Genomic DNA, 14550 nt, shown 5'->3' with positions numbered 1-14550 from the left:
TATGGAGCGCGCCCCGCGCTGCGCTAGGTTCCAGCCCTCGGGTGTCACACAAAAGCGCGGAAGGAAAAGCTGCGCCTGCTCTCTGTGCCTTCCCCGACAGAGCGGTCCAGGCAGCGAGGGGCTTGATGGGCGCACTATCCCCAGGTGTGGCACACTCACTCCCTTCCGCGGACCCAGTCTCAGTTTCCGCTGACGCCAGTCGGGTGCGCACGCCTTCCGCCCTCTGCGTCCCCAGCCCCAGTCCCCGCCCGCGCCGGTCGGGTGCCTGCGCCCTGTGTCTCGCCGCGACCTTCCCCTCCCCCCTGCCTCCTGCCTCCGGCGTGGCTGGGCCGGTCCGCAGCCTGCGAGCTCTTCTCGGGACTTTCCCCGTCCCTTTGTTCTGCGAACGGCCGGCAGTGTGTTCCGGCCGGTCAATTTTCTCTCTCTCCTTTGGTCTCCCACAGTTCAAGTTGGCACCTCACAGAAGCTCTCCCCGATTGTCCTCAGGGCACTCAGGCCCGGAACCCTGCCCAAAGCAAGGCGCCTAAAGAACTCCCTTCCCGGGACGGGTCTCCGTCCTTAGCTACTTTTGTCTCACTTTTTATCTTTTATATTTTGTCCTACCTCCTTTCGAAGACAATGGTCTGCTTTTCTGGGCGCCTGATGACCTCAGCTAGCGATCAGAAGTTGTTTTGTGAGGTTTGCTCTGCATTCAGTTATTCTTTTGATGAATTTGTAGGAGAGAAAGTGGTCTCCCCGTCCTACTCCTCCGCCATCTTGGCTCCTCCTCCCATATGGAATTTTTAAAAGATTGTAATGACAACCCTATATGCAGGACAGAAAAAGAGACACAGATGTATAGAACAGACTTTTGGACTCTGTGGGAGAAGGCGAGGGTGGGATGATCTGAGAGAATAGCATTGAAACATGTATATTATCAAGTGTGAAACAGATCTCCAGCCCAGGTTGGATGCATGAGACAAGTGTTCAGGGCTGGTGCACTGGGAAGACCCAGAGGGATGGGATGGGGAGGGAGGTGGGAGCAGGGATCAGGATGGGGAACACATGTAAATCCATGACTGATTCATGTCAATGTATGGCAAAACCCACTACAATATTGTAAAGTAATTAGCCTCCAACTAATAAAAATAAATGGAAAAAAAAAAAAAAAACACCTCCCCATTCTCAGTTCCCCCCAGCCCCTGGCAACCACCTTTCCACTTCCTGTCTCTATGAATTTGGCTGCTTTGGATAGATTATATAAGAGCAATCATGCAGCATTTGTCCTTTTGTGACTGGCTTACTTCACTTAGGGCTTCCCTCGTGGCTCAGTTGGAAAAGAATCTGCCTGTAATGTGGGAGACCTTGGTTCGATCCCTGGGTTGGGAAGATCCCCTGGAGAAGGGCATGGCAACCCACTCTGGTATTCTGGCCTGGAGAATTCCATGGGCTGTATAGTCCATGGGGTTGCAGAGAGTCGGACACAACTGAGTGACTTTCACTTTCACCTTTTACTTCACTTACCATAATGTCCTCAAGGTTCATCTATGGTATAGTATGAGTATAATTTCGTTCCTTTGTAAGGCTGAATAACGTTCACTCTATGGATATACCACATTTTGCTTATCCAGTCATTCCTCTGTGTCAGTTTTATTAATTCATTTACTCACTTACTTAACAAATTATACACCTGACACAGTAGCTGTGGATAAAACTGACAGAGTTTACACTGCCCTCAAAGTGTTTACATTCCTGTACGTTTGGAAACAAATAATAAGTAAAAAGCAAAAGATATGCCATATCAAACTACTATATATAAAATAAACAAGATCCTACTGTATAGCACAAGAAATTATATTCTATATTCTGTGACAAACCATAATGGGGAAAAATATGAAAATATATATATGTGTGTGTATGTGCATGCATGCTACATTGCTTCAGTCGTGTCTGATTCTTTGCAACCCTTTGGAGTCAAGCCCACAAGACGACTCCTTCCATGGGATTCTCCAAGCAGAATACTGGTGTGGGTTGCCATACCCTCCTCCAGGGTATCTTCCCCAACCAGGAGTCAAAACTGTGTCTCTTATGTCTCCTTTCTTGGCAAGTGGATTCTTTACCACTAGTGCCAGCTGGTTCAGTTCAGTTCAGTTCAGTTGCTCAGTCGTGTCTGACTCTGTGACCTCATGAATCACAGCACACCAGGCATCCCTGTCCATCACCAACTCCTGGAGTTTACTCAAACACATGTCCATCGAGTCGGTGATGCCATCCAGCCATCTCATCCTCTGTCGTCCCCTTCTCTTCCTGCCCCCAATCCCTCCCAGCATCAGGTCTTTTCCAATGAGTCAACTCTTTGCATGAGGTGGCCAAAGTATTGGAGTTTCAGCTTCAGCATCAGTCCTTCCGATGAACACCCGGGACTGATCTCCTTTAGAATGGACTGGTTGGATCTCCTTGTAGTCCAGGGGACTCTCAAGAGTCTTCTCCAACACCACAGTTCAAAAGCATCAATTTTTCGGCACTCAGCTTTCTTCACGGTCCAACTCTCACATCCATACATGACCACTGGAAAAACCACAGCCTTGACTAGATGGACCTTTGTTGGCAAAGTAACGTCTCTGCTTTTTAATATGCTATCTAGGTTGGTCATAACTTTCCTTCCAAGGAGTAAGCGTCTTTTAATTTCATGGCTGCAATCACCATCTGCAGTGATTTTGGAGCCCCAAAAAATAAAATCTGACAGTTTCTACTGTTTCCCTATCTATTTCCCATGAAGTGATGGGACCAGATGCCATGATCTTAGTTTTCTCAATGTTGAGCTTTAAGCCAACTTTTTCACTCTCCTCTTTCACTTTCATCAAGAGGCTTTTTAGTTCCTCTTCACTTTCTGCCATAAGGGTGGTGTCATCTGCATATCTGAGGTTATTGATATGGTTAGTCACTCACAATCTTTGCAATCCCATGGACTATAGTACTCCAGACTCCTCTGTCCATGGAATTCTCCAAGCTAGAATGCTGGCATGGGTTTCCATTTCCTTCTCCAGGGGATCTTCTTGACTCAGGGATAACCCAGATCTTCTGCACTGTAGGCAGATTCTTTACCATCTGGGCCACCTGGGAAGCCAGATATTTATACATACATACATACATACATACATATATGTATATATATATAACTGAATTCCCTTGCTGTACAACAGAAACTAATAAAACCCTGCAGATCAACTATGCTTAAGATTTAAAAGTACAAATCAAAAATACATGGTGCATCAGATGGTGATAAGTGCTGTGGTCAAAAATAGAGCAGAGAAAGGACAAAGGAAATGCTAGGCAGAGGGGGTGGTAATTTTAAATAAGTGAGGAGAGGCTGCCCTGAGAAGGAGAGTCTTTGAGCAAAGACCTAGAGGGGATGAGAGTGGGCACCATCTGGATATACTGGTGGAGAGCATTCCCAGCAGATGAACCAGCTAGTGTAAAGGCCCTGAGGTTGATGGGCCCACTGTGTTCAGAAACAGAGAGGGAGCCAGTGAGTTTGGAGCAAAGTGAGCAAGAGAGAGAGAGGGGACTGAGGGAAGTGAGACTTTGCAAAGTGGCAAAGGCTTTTCTCAAGGTCATGGCTATTAGGTGGCTGGCCTGCCACTTAAACAGGATCTGCTTGACTTCAGAGCTTGAGCTCTTAAGCATGGCATTATTTTGCTTCACAGATTTGTTGTTGCTGTTCAGTTGCTAAATCGTGTCTGACTCTTTGCAATCCCATGGACTGCAGCACACCAGGCTTCCCTGTCCTTCACTATCTTCCAGAGTTACTCAAACTCATGTCCATTGAGTCAGTAATGCTATCCAACCATCGCATCCTCTGTTGCCCACTTCTCCTCCTGCCTTCTATCTTTCCCAACATCAGGGTCTCTTCCAACGAGTTGGTTCTTCAGGTGGACATCAGATGGACAAAGTATTGGAGCTTCAGCTTCAGCATCAGTCCTTCCAATGAACATTCAGGGTTGACTTCCTTTAGGAGTGACTGGTTTGATCTCCTTGCAGTCCAAGGGACTCTCAAGAGTCTTCTCTAGCACCATAATTCAAAAGTATCAGTTCTTCAGTGCTCAGCCTTCTTTATGGTCCAACTCTCACAACCATACATGACTACTGGAAAAACCATAGCTTTGACTATATAGACCTTTGTTGGCAAAGTGATGTCTCTGATTTTTAATACTCTGTCAGGTTTGTCATAACTTTTCTTCCAAGGAGCAAGCATCTTTTAATTTCATGGCTGCAGTCACCATCTGCAGTGACTTTTGGGCCCAAGAAAATAAAATCTGCCACTTTTTCCATTTTTTCCCCATCTATTTACCATGAAGTGATGGGACTGGATGCCATGATCTTCATTTTTGGAATGTTGAGTTTTAAGTCAGGTTTTTCACTCTCCTTTTTCACCCTCATCAAGAAGCTCTTTAATCCTTCGCTTTCTGCCCTGAGGGTGATATCATCTGCATTTCTGAGGTGGTTGATATTTCTCCCAGCAATCTTGACTCCAGCTTGAGCTTCATCCAGCCTGGCATTTCACATGATGTACTCCGCATAGAAGTTAAATAAGCAGGGTGACCATATATAGCCTTGATGCATTCCTTTCCCAATTGTGAACCAGTCCATTGTTGCATGTCTGGTTATAACTTGCTTCTTAACCCACATACAGGTTTCTCAGAAGGCTGGTAAGGTGGTCTGGTATTCCCATCTCTTTAAGAATTTCCCATAGTTTGTTGTGATCTATGCAGTCAAAGGCTTTAGCATAGCCAATGAAACAGAAGTAGATGTTTGTTTGGAATTCTCTTGCTTTTTCAGTGATCCAACAGATGTTGGCAATTTGATCTCTGGTTCCTCTGCCTTTTCTAAATCCCCAGTGTTTTTGCTGGCCTCAGGCTATCAATAAGCAGTGTTTGTGGTTGGACTGGCCCTTGATGTTTTTATTATGATTGCAAGATGCCCTTCAACAATAACCATCAGGAAACTTTGAGGGAAAAAAATAGAGATTTATTATTTACAAGACCTAGAAATTACATAACACAGCTGGAGCCACTCAGTGAGGTCTCTGATATAGATGGGAGTTGGGGGGTGGGGAGTACAGAGGGGTTGGGGGTAAACCTGGGCTTCTGCTTTTATTGGTGTAAAGAATGGGCACCTAGGGTTTCACTGGCCCACTCTTCACTGGTGAATTCAAAACAGAAGAGCATGAATTTAAAGTGTGGGAAGACAGGGGACTTCCCAGGTGGTCCAGTGGCTAAGACTTTGTGCTCCCAATGCAGGGAGCCTGGGTTCGATCTCTGGTCAGGGAACTAGATCCTACAGGCCATAACTAAAGATCTCAAGTGCCACAACTAAGATCTGGTGCTGCCAAATTAATTAATTAATTTAAAAATCAAATGAAAATAGAGTGTGGAAAAATAGATAAAGTGTAAGAAGAGAAAAAAGCAAGCAGCCCAAATGATCTAAAGTTACTGATGTCAACCAAGAGCTCTAAAACAAAGGGTCTCAGTGGGAGAAGGTGGGCTGGCTGTTCACCTAGTCCTGTGGCCGGTAATGTGTTTATTTGAGAAAGGCACCTTGGAAGCAGATACCTCTGAAATGGATGTCTCTGACAATCAAAGCTTAAGTCAAGCAATTGCATTACAAAAAAGAAGAAAGAAGAAGAAAAAAAACTGTCAAGGTTTACACTACACCCAGGAACAATCTCCAACAAGTGATATTTATTTGGGCTAATCCTGGGCTCATACCCTACAGGCATTGTCTCATTTTACACGTGGCAAATCAGGGGCTCGAAGAGATGTAGAACTGGTAGGGGCAGAATTAAAGACAGGTTTGTGTTATGCTTAGTCATTAGTTGTGTGACTCTTTGCAACCCCATGGACTCTAGCCCTCCAGGCTCCTCTGTCCATGGGGATTCTCCAGGCAAGAATACTGGAGTGGGTTGCCATCTCCTCCTCTAAGAAATCTTCCCAACCCAGGGATTGAACCCAGGTCTCCTGCATTGCAGGCAGATTCTTATGAGCTACCAGGGAAGCCCAAGAATACTGGAGTTGGTAGTCTATCCCTTCTCCAGGGAATCTTCCCGACCCAAGAATCAAACCAGGGTCTCATACATTGCAGGCAAATTCTATACCAGCTGAGCTACCAAGGAAGCCCATAAAGACAGGTCTAGCTGAAGTTTAAGTCCATGCTCTTCCCTGCTGTTATCACACTGACACATGGAGCTAGTGTTCTTAAATTAGAGACGTTTAGCATTTTAGGATCTTGGGGCCAGGACTGACAAGGCCATAATACTGATAAAATATCTAAATACTTCCTGGACTTCGTGGTAAATAGCCACTGCCCTGAGGGTCTCCCCTACTGCTCCCATGTAGCCCTGGCTACCCCAGAATCCCCCGATCTCCCCCAGAAAACAGCACCTAAAGAGTTAATGCTGGACTCAGCAAGAAGCCTCCCTACCTTGCTCCTGCCATATATCAGGTGTCTATTCTTATTGTATAAGCATAGGAGCCTTGTTGGAACTATATATAATGTGACATTCCTGGGAGGAGGTGGGGTCTTCAGCTCAGAGAATTCACATCTAGTTAATCCAGCAAGGATATGGAGAAAGAGGGCAAAGATGAGGCAGTTTGGGGAGGGGGTGGGGGTGGGGGGGGTCTTCTCAATTGACATTTCTGAGCACCGGCCTCATTTCAACCTGCCTCTAAGCACTTCCCGGGTTGCTCAGTGTTAAAGAATCTGCTTGCCAATGCATGAGACATGAGTTCGATCCCTGGGTCAGAAAGATCCCCTGCAGGGGAATATGGCAGCCCACTCCATTATTCTTGCCTGAAAAATTCCAAGGACAGAGGATCCTGGCCAGTTACAGTCCATGGGGTCACAAAGAGTCAGACACAACTTAGCGACTGAGCATGCACTCACTAAAAGCAAATACACACCACAGGCAATAAGCCCTCAATCGCCAGAAGAATTCTTTCTGGAACTATATCCTAAGGTGAGAGACCATGTGCTCCACTGTCAATTAAACTTTTGTAATAATGTGATATGTTTCCTTTCAATAATATGGGTTCATACAATCCTCCATCCAATCTCATTAGTTTCCCTGTGACGATTTCTAAAGGAAATCAATGATGTTTCTATCAAAGGGTGTAGATCTGAGGTTGAGGAGGGTCAGTGGAATGGACTTAGTGTCTACAGTTTTAGCCAACTGGGTTTTAATTGTTCCAGCTGGTTCCATTAACCCAAAAGACTAAGGAAAATCACCATGGAAATGCTCCACAGTTGGCCAAATCTTAAAATTTTCTTAAACAATTTATCCAGTAAAATGAGTTCCTCTATCACTATGTATTTCTTTCTTTCTTTTTTTTTTTAATGGCTATGTATTTCTGAGGGGAGAGGGTGCTTCCCTGGTGGCTCAGATGGTAAAGAATCTGCCCACAGTGCAGGAGACCCAGGTTCGATCCCTGGGTTGGGAAGATCCCCTGGAGGAGGAAATGGCAACCCACTCCAGTACTCTTGCCTGGAGAATCCCATGGACAAAGGAGCCTGGTGGGCTCCATGAGGTCACAAAGAGTCAGACATGACTGAGTGACTAACACACATTTCTGAGGGGACTCCCCAAAAGAAGGTCACCCTTTCGAAAATGAGTTTCCCTACTGATTGTGCTGTGGACTGTCTGCAGAAGAATGCTTCAACCCAATGTGAAATATACAAATCATAACAAGAATATATTGATTACCTTGAGAGGGAGACATTTGTATAAAATCAAGCTGCCAAATTTCAAAAGGACCTGCAGGTAAAGGAAAATGTCCTTGAGAACCGTGCAATGGCTTCCATGAGTAACATTTTGACCAAATGGTACATCTTTGAAGAATAAACCTTCTGAGCTGTTGTAAAGGATGCCTTCCAAAATTATTATTTACCCCATAACACCATCTTGTCTGGGTTCCAATGAGCTAGCTCATGAATATATTATAAAATAAAGTATTGAGCTCCAGACGGAAGGATAGGCTTCCTGTTTGGTCCTATCCAAAGCTCTTCACTGGGATTAAATCTCCTTTTTTGACTCCCAGGAGTCTTTTTCTTTTCTGTGCCATACCACCAGAATAAGAGTGTGCCAGGGCAGGGTGGAGGGTAGCGGCACAAGAAATTCTGGAGGGATTTTTTTTTCCATTTATTTTTGTTAGTTGGAGGCTAATTACTTTACAATATTGTAGTGGCTTTTGTCATACATTGACATGAATCAGCCATGGATTTACATGTATTCCCCATCCCGATCCCCCCTCCCACCTCCCTCTCTACCCGATCCCTCTAGGTCTTTCCAGTGCACCAGCCCCGAGCACTTGTCTCATGCATCCAACCTGGGCTGGTGATCTGTTTCACCCTTGATAATATACATGTTTCGATGCTGTTCTCTCGAAACATCCCACCCTCGCCTTCTCCCACAGAGTCCAAAAGTCTGTTCTGTACATCTGTGTCTCTTTTTCTGTTTTGCATATAGGGTTATCATTACCATCTTTCTAAATTCCATATATATGCATTAGTATACTGTATTTGTCTTTATCTTTCTGGCTTACTTCACTCTGGAGGGATTTTTGAGGGATCCCACCAGAAGGGATCAGGTAGAGAGAAAAAGATTAATGTTTTAGGAATTCTCTGCTGGTCCAGTGGTTAGGCCTTGGCACTTTCACTGCCCAGACCCAGGTTTGATCTCCGGTTAGGGCTTCCCTGATATCTCAGTTGGTCAAGAGTCCTCCTGCAATGCAGGAGACCCTGGTTTGATTCCTGGGTTGGGAAGATCACCTGGAGAAGGGAAAGTGTACCCACTCCAGTATTCTTGGGCTTCCCTGTGGTTCAGTTGGTAAAGAATCTGCCTGCAACATAGGAGACCTGGGTTCTATCCCTGGGTTGGGAAGATCCCCTGGAGAAAGGAAAGGCTACCCACTCCAGTATTCTTGCCTGGAGAATTCCATGGACTGTATAGTCCATAGGGTCGCAAAGAGTAGGACAGGCCTGAGCAACTTTCACTTTCAGGAAATAAAGACCCTGCAAGTCGTGCAGCAAAATAAATAAATAAATGTTTCATCTTTATTTACAAACATATCGAATTGCCGCAAGTTCTAGTTACCGCGAGAGGGAAGATTCCTTATGTCTGGAAAACAAAGATTTAAAAAACTAGTAATATTTCAGACAAAAAGCCACAAAAATTATAATCATATTCCTTAGTTCATTCAGTTTTATGTAACTAATTCTTGATCTTTGCTTAGTAGTTTTATGAAGCCGTCGATTTCTTCATTAGAGTTCTATAAATTCTTACCCAGCTCAAAGGTATGGTCTGAAAGTTTATCAGCAGTTTGTTCTTGTCAAAAAGTCCTTTCTATGAACCTTCTTGAAGATGTAGCATTTTTGCAAAAGTATCAGAGTAAAATGTTAACTGTGTGTAAATGACAAAAGACTTAAAATGGCATGGTAAAGATCTGACTATAATGTAATTGATAAAGAAAATTTGGTTATTTCTGTGATACACATTTTAAGGTAATAACTAGAATTATGAATGATGACATTAATACTAACATATAACAGATTTTAGGAATTCCATATAATTTTAGAACACACATTATTAACATTTACCCACGCAATATAACCTAAGAAGGTTATCACTTATTTGACAATGGTTCCTGTGTAATTTTATGTACCAAATAAGCCAATTAATTTAATATCTCTCTGGGATGTTTCAGGGGTCCTCTGAAAATCTCAAGCTTACTTAGATAATAAAGGGATTTCATTTAGAATTTAATTGAGAAAGTTTGATGGATATATCAAAGGGTTTTAAAACACTTGGTCAAGTTGAATCATAGGTCACTGTGAAACAATGCTTATTTGCTTAACCAACGTGACAATCAGTTCAATTTAGTTCAGTCTGACTCTTTGCAACCCCATGGACTGCAGCACACCAGGTTTCTCTGTCCTTCGGTATCTCCCAGAGTTTGCTTGAACTCACCATTGAGTCAGTGATGCAATCCAACCATCTCATTCTCTATCGCCCCCTTCTCCTCCTGCCTTCAATCTTTTCCATCATCAGGGTCTTCCAATGAGTCTGCTGTTTACATCAGGTGGTCAAAGTACTGGAGCTTCAGTTTCAATATCAGTCCTTCCAATTAATATTCAGGACTGATCTCCTTTAGGATTGATTAGTTTGATCTCCTTGAAGTCCAAGGGATTCTCAAAAGTCTTCTCCAACACCACAGTTCAAAAGCATCAATTCTTCGGCAAACATGGCAATAAAATATTTCAGAAGCAAATACGGGAAGTTACAACACATTACTTAAAAGGTTAAAAAAATAACAGCTTCACAATCTGTTATCAAAAGCAGATAAATAGTCAAGAAAACTTTGTCCTCTTAACAGAGCAAAAAAAAAAGTTTAATTTTGCATTAGCTTACTCATTAACTTAAATTCGTTTTCATCTTAGCCAGTCCTGGCCACATTTAAAATTCCTTTCTAAAGATTCCTTTTTTTCTCACAAAAACAAACCTTTTACATCTTTCTATGTCCATTTTAGTTTATCCTTTATTTTCTTTCTCATTTAGAAATAACCAGCTTTAGGACAAAATTACTTTCTTTCCCTTAACAAATTCCATTTCCATTCTTTGTACCTTTTTTTGGTCTTACACGTAAAGATGTTTTCTTCATCAACTTTGTAGTAATTTTAATTGCATGTGTTAATTAGAATTCTTGACCTTTAAAATACTTAAATTCTAGTGAAAATTAAAAAGTAAACAATTTTATATTAAGAAGTAAGCTAATTTTACATTAGCATTCTGTAAATTGGTGAACTCATAAATACCATTTATAGCTTCCTAAACATGTGCTTTCTTATAGGAACTTTCTCAGTGTGGCACCAAGTGTATTTCCCAGTAGTCCTAAATATCTTCATTTTCTCTGTAAAAAGAATCCTATGTTCAGTAATCAGTGTTTCAGTATCTTATTTTATTTGGGAATAATCTAGATATTCAATAAACTTTCATTTGACTTAATTTAGCAAGATCCTAAAGTTTCAAGTCACCAAAAAGTTTTGGAAAAATATTTTTAAGTAGGCATACCATAAAACATAAGTATTCTTTTTAAAGATTTCTTCTAAAAGCTCTTATCCAATTTGCATTTATTTACTTAGGAAAATATCACAAGAAGTTATTTTTGTTATTGATGAATTTTGTAACAGAGATAAGATGAACTTGGAGTAAATCTAGGTATTAATGAGGCAGGAGGCAGATGCCCCTCCCCCTGCCCAGGGTAAGGTGATTAGAGATTCATCCCCTATGGAACTAAGAAAGTCAGAATGATTTCACTTGTTTCATTGACTCCAATGTAGTTTGACACAAACATGAATTACCTTGGTATCTGCTGAAACACAAATGATAACATCCTTAAAGACTGAAGGAAAAAAAACAGGTTGGGGGCATCCTTGGTGGTACGGTGGCTAAGAATCCACTTGCCAAGGGTTCCATGTGCCCATGGAAGATGAGTGGTTACAAAATAATATTCACTTCGTAATTGGGGAAGATTCCACATGCCACTGAGCAACTAAGCCCCTGGGTCACAACTACTGAGCCCATGCTCTAGAGCCTGTGCTCCTAAACAACAGAAGTCACTGCAAGGAGAAGCCAGTGCACCTCCAGGAAGAGTAGCCTCTGCTCATCGCAACTAGAGAAAGCCCACTAGCAGCAATGAAGACCCAGAGAGCAACCAAAATATAATTAATTAATTAAAGTCACTTGGTTGAAATGATTGCTCCAAGAAGCTATTTCAGTTACTTTGGACTACTAATAATCTTTGGAAAGCAAAAATATCTATTTTTCAGTAAGAATTTTCATTTTGGGGGACTTCCCTGGTGGCCCAGTGGTATTAATGTGAAATGTACAGTTTTTAAAATTATTATGTGAAAAAGAAATCTTCCATGAAGAACCCAAGTTACAAAAATTCATATTTTTATAAGATTTACTTTGAACATGTTGTTTTAACTGAATGATATTTGTGGGAGAGGCTGTTGGAGGGGTTGGAGATTATGAAGTGAATATTATTTTGTAACCACTCATCTTTAACTTTGGGGGAAAATGTTTACCATGTGACAAAAATAAATTAAGATTATTACTTTATGTTGGGCTTCCCAGGTGGTTCAAGTGGTAAAGAATCCACCTGCCGATGTAGGAGATGCAGGAGACTCGGGCTCTATCCCTGAACCAGGAAGATCCCCTGGAGCAGGAAATGGCAACCTGCTCCAGTATTCTTGCCTGGAAGATTCCGTGGACAGAGGAGTCTGACAGGCTACAGTCCATGGGGTCATAAAGAGTCAGACGTGACTGAGCAACTAAGTACCCAGGCACACACGCATGAGCACATGCATGTGCGCGCGCGCACACACACACACACACACACACACACACACACACACACGTCTTCCGTTACTAATGATATCCTAGATTTGAGAACAAGGTCTTTAATGGGAGAAGGAAGTTCTTGAAGTAGTATTTGTAATATCTTTTGTTCTTTGTTTAATTCATCACTCAAGGGATTATCAACTACAAATTGGCACTTGTCAAGGACATTAGCCATCTGCCTCTGCAAAGACTGAATCCTGTACTGCTGCAGCTGTCGATCTTTGACACACTTTGACGTGAGTTAAGTGTGGAGAATGAGGCACGCTATGCTCCAGGGAAGCTGGTGGAACAGATCTTTACATAGTTTGATGTTTTCAGGAACTCATCTGATTACCCCAATCTTTGCATCTCCTCATATCTAAAAAAGCATTAAATCCCTTCATGGTGACATCAGCTCCTTGTGACTAGCAGAAAACCTTTTGTAAAATAAGTGCTTGCTTGCATTGAACTCCCCTTTCACCAAAATCATATATATTGACCTTCTCCCACTACCTCTTTGGAACTACTATAGTTTCTCAGAGCTATCTGGGATGCCGTCTCCCGGGCTACAGTCCTCATTTTGCCCCAAATAAAACTTAACTCACAATTCTCACATTGTGCATCTTTTTCAGTCAGCAGGACCATCTTTCTGTCAAGTCTTCTTATTTTGACTAACCAAATACTTTACACCCAAAATTTTATACTTTACCAAAAGACTGTGCTGATCCTCTGGAATTTTACTAAAATTTTTGCACTTACTTTTATGCCAATTAAATAGAGGTCTTTTACAAATTAGTTTTGGTAATACCATTCAGAGATAGAAAAAATAATATATCTATAATGTACACAAATAGACATATAGACAGACATAACCAGCGATCTCATAACTTTCATTTTAAAACTTTAGTCATGAATTTTAAAAATAGAAATAAAAATGAAACTTTAGTTATGGATCAGATACAATATAAAATTAACTCATTTATAAATAGCAGTTGAGATATGTTAGGTCTGCTCACTTAGAAGGCTAAAGTCTTGTTCTGTTTTGTGGAGAAGACATTTACGTTTTGGAGTTTTAAAAGGCCTCTTATCCTTTTTCAGTCTTAGGAATTCTCTCTTATAAAAAAAAAGTCTTTATTTATTTGACTGTGCCATATGCAGGATCTTTGCTGCCGCAGGCAGGATCTTCAGTTTAGTTGCAGCATGTGGGATCTAGTTCTCTGACTAAGGATGGAACCTGGACTCCCTGCATTGGAAGCATAGAGTCTTAACCACGGGACCACCAGGGAAGTCCTGGAATTACCACTTACGTAGGAGTTCCTTGAGAAGAGCAGGTAGAATATTTACTTCCCAGAGGCACCTGAAGATAAATGCAAGCTCCTGTTAGGATTCTTATGGAGTCCAAGCTCACTCTGCTTGCCGCAATAGGCCAACGAATCTGAGAGACACAGTGTCGAGGCAAGGAATAGGACTTTATTCAGAAAGCTGGCTGACCAAGAAGACGGCAGACTAAAATCTCGAAATAACCATACTGTTGGGGCCTGGATGCCAGGTTCATTTATGAATCAGAAGATGGGGCGGGGAAGTGAAGAAACAAAGTGGAAAAGGCCATTAATCTTGCAAATATCTCCTAGTGTTAGTCATTAAGTTGTGTCCGACTCCCTGTGACCCTGTGGACTGCAGCCTGCCCGGCTCCTCTGTCCATGGAATTCTCCAGGCAAGAACACTGGAGTGGGTAGCCATTCCCTTCCACAGGGGATCTTCCTGATCCTGGGATCAAACCTGGGTCAGGTTAGGTTTTATGTGTCCAACTCTTTGCAATCCCATGGACTGTAGCCTGCCAGGCTTCTCTGTCCATGGAATTCTCCAGGCAAGAATACTGGAGTGGGTAGCTGTTCCCTGCTCCAGGGGACCTTCCCAACCCAGGGATCGAACTGGGGTCTCCTACATTGCAGGGGGATTCTTTACCAGCTAAGTACCAGGGAAGCCCTGGTAAAGAATACCAGGATCAGTGTTAAGTTAAAGAGGCAGATCTAGCATGGAAAAGTCAATATTGACTCTTCTATCTTACAGGACTTCTGTTCCTTTAGAGTCAGAATTTTGAGGGAGGCGGGGGAGGTGGGGAGTAGTTTTTTCAA

The 14550-nt window shown here is 42.4% G+C and overlaps 1 long non-coding RNA gene across 1 annotated transcript in view; it reads right to left on the bottom strand.

Annotated features, from left to right (window-relative positions):
- The window catches only part of LOC122420320, a 24000-nt gene extending 13961 nt beyond the window's left edge, over positions 1-10039 (bottom strand). Inside the window, exons 1-2 of the long non-coding RNA XR_006263257.1 lie at positions 10001-10039; positions 7739-7789 (exon numbers count right to left, since the gene is read on the bottom strand). This is a non-coding gene — a long non-coding RNA (uncharacterized LOC122420320). The remainder of the gene's footprint in view (positions 1-7738; positions 7790-10000) is intronic.
- Positions 10040-14550: the final 4511 nt, after the last annotated feature.

The sequence above is a fragment of the Cervus canadensis genome, chromosome 18 (assembly GCF_019320065.1).
Source record: "Cervus canadensis isolate Bull #8, Minnesota chromosome 18, ASM1932006v1, whole genome shotgun sequence".
NCBI lineage: Eukaryota > Metazoa > Chordata > Mammalia > Artiodactyla > Cervidae > Cervus > Cervus canadensis.
The sequence above is the reverse complement of the archived record's forward strand: the minus strand, read 5'-3'. Positions and strand labels throughout refer to the sequence as shown.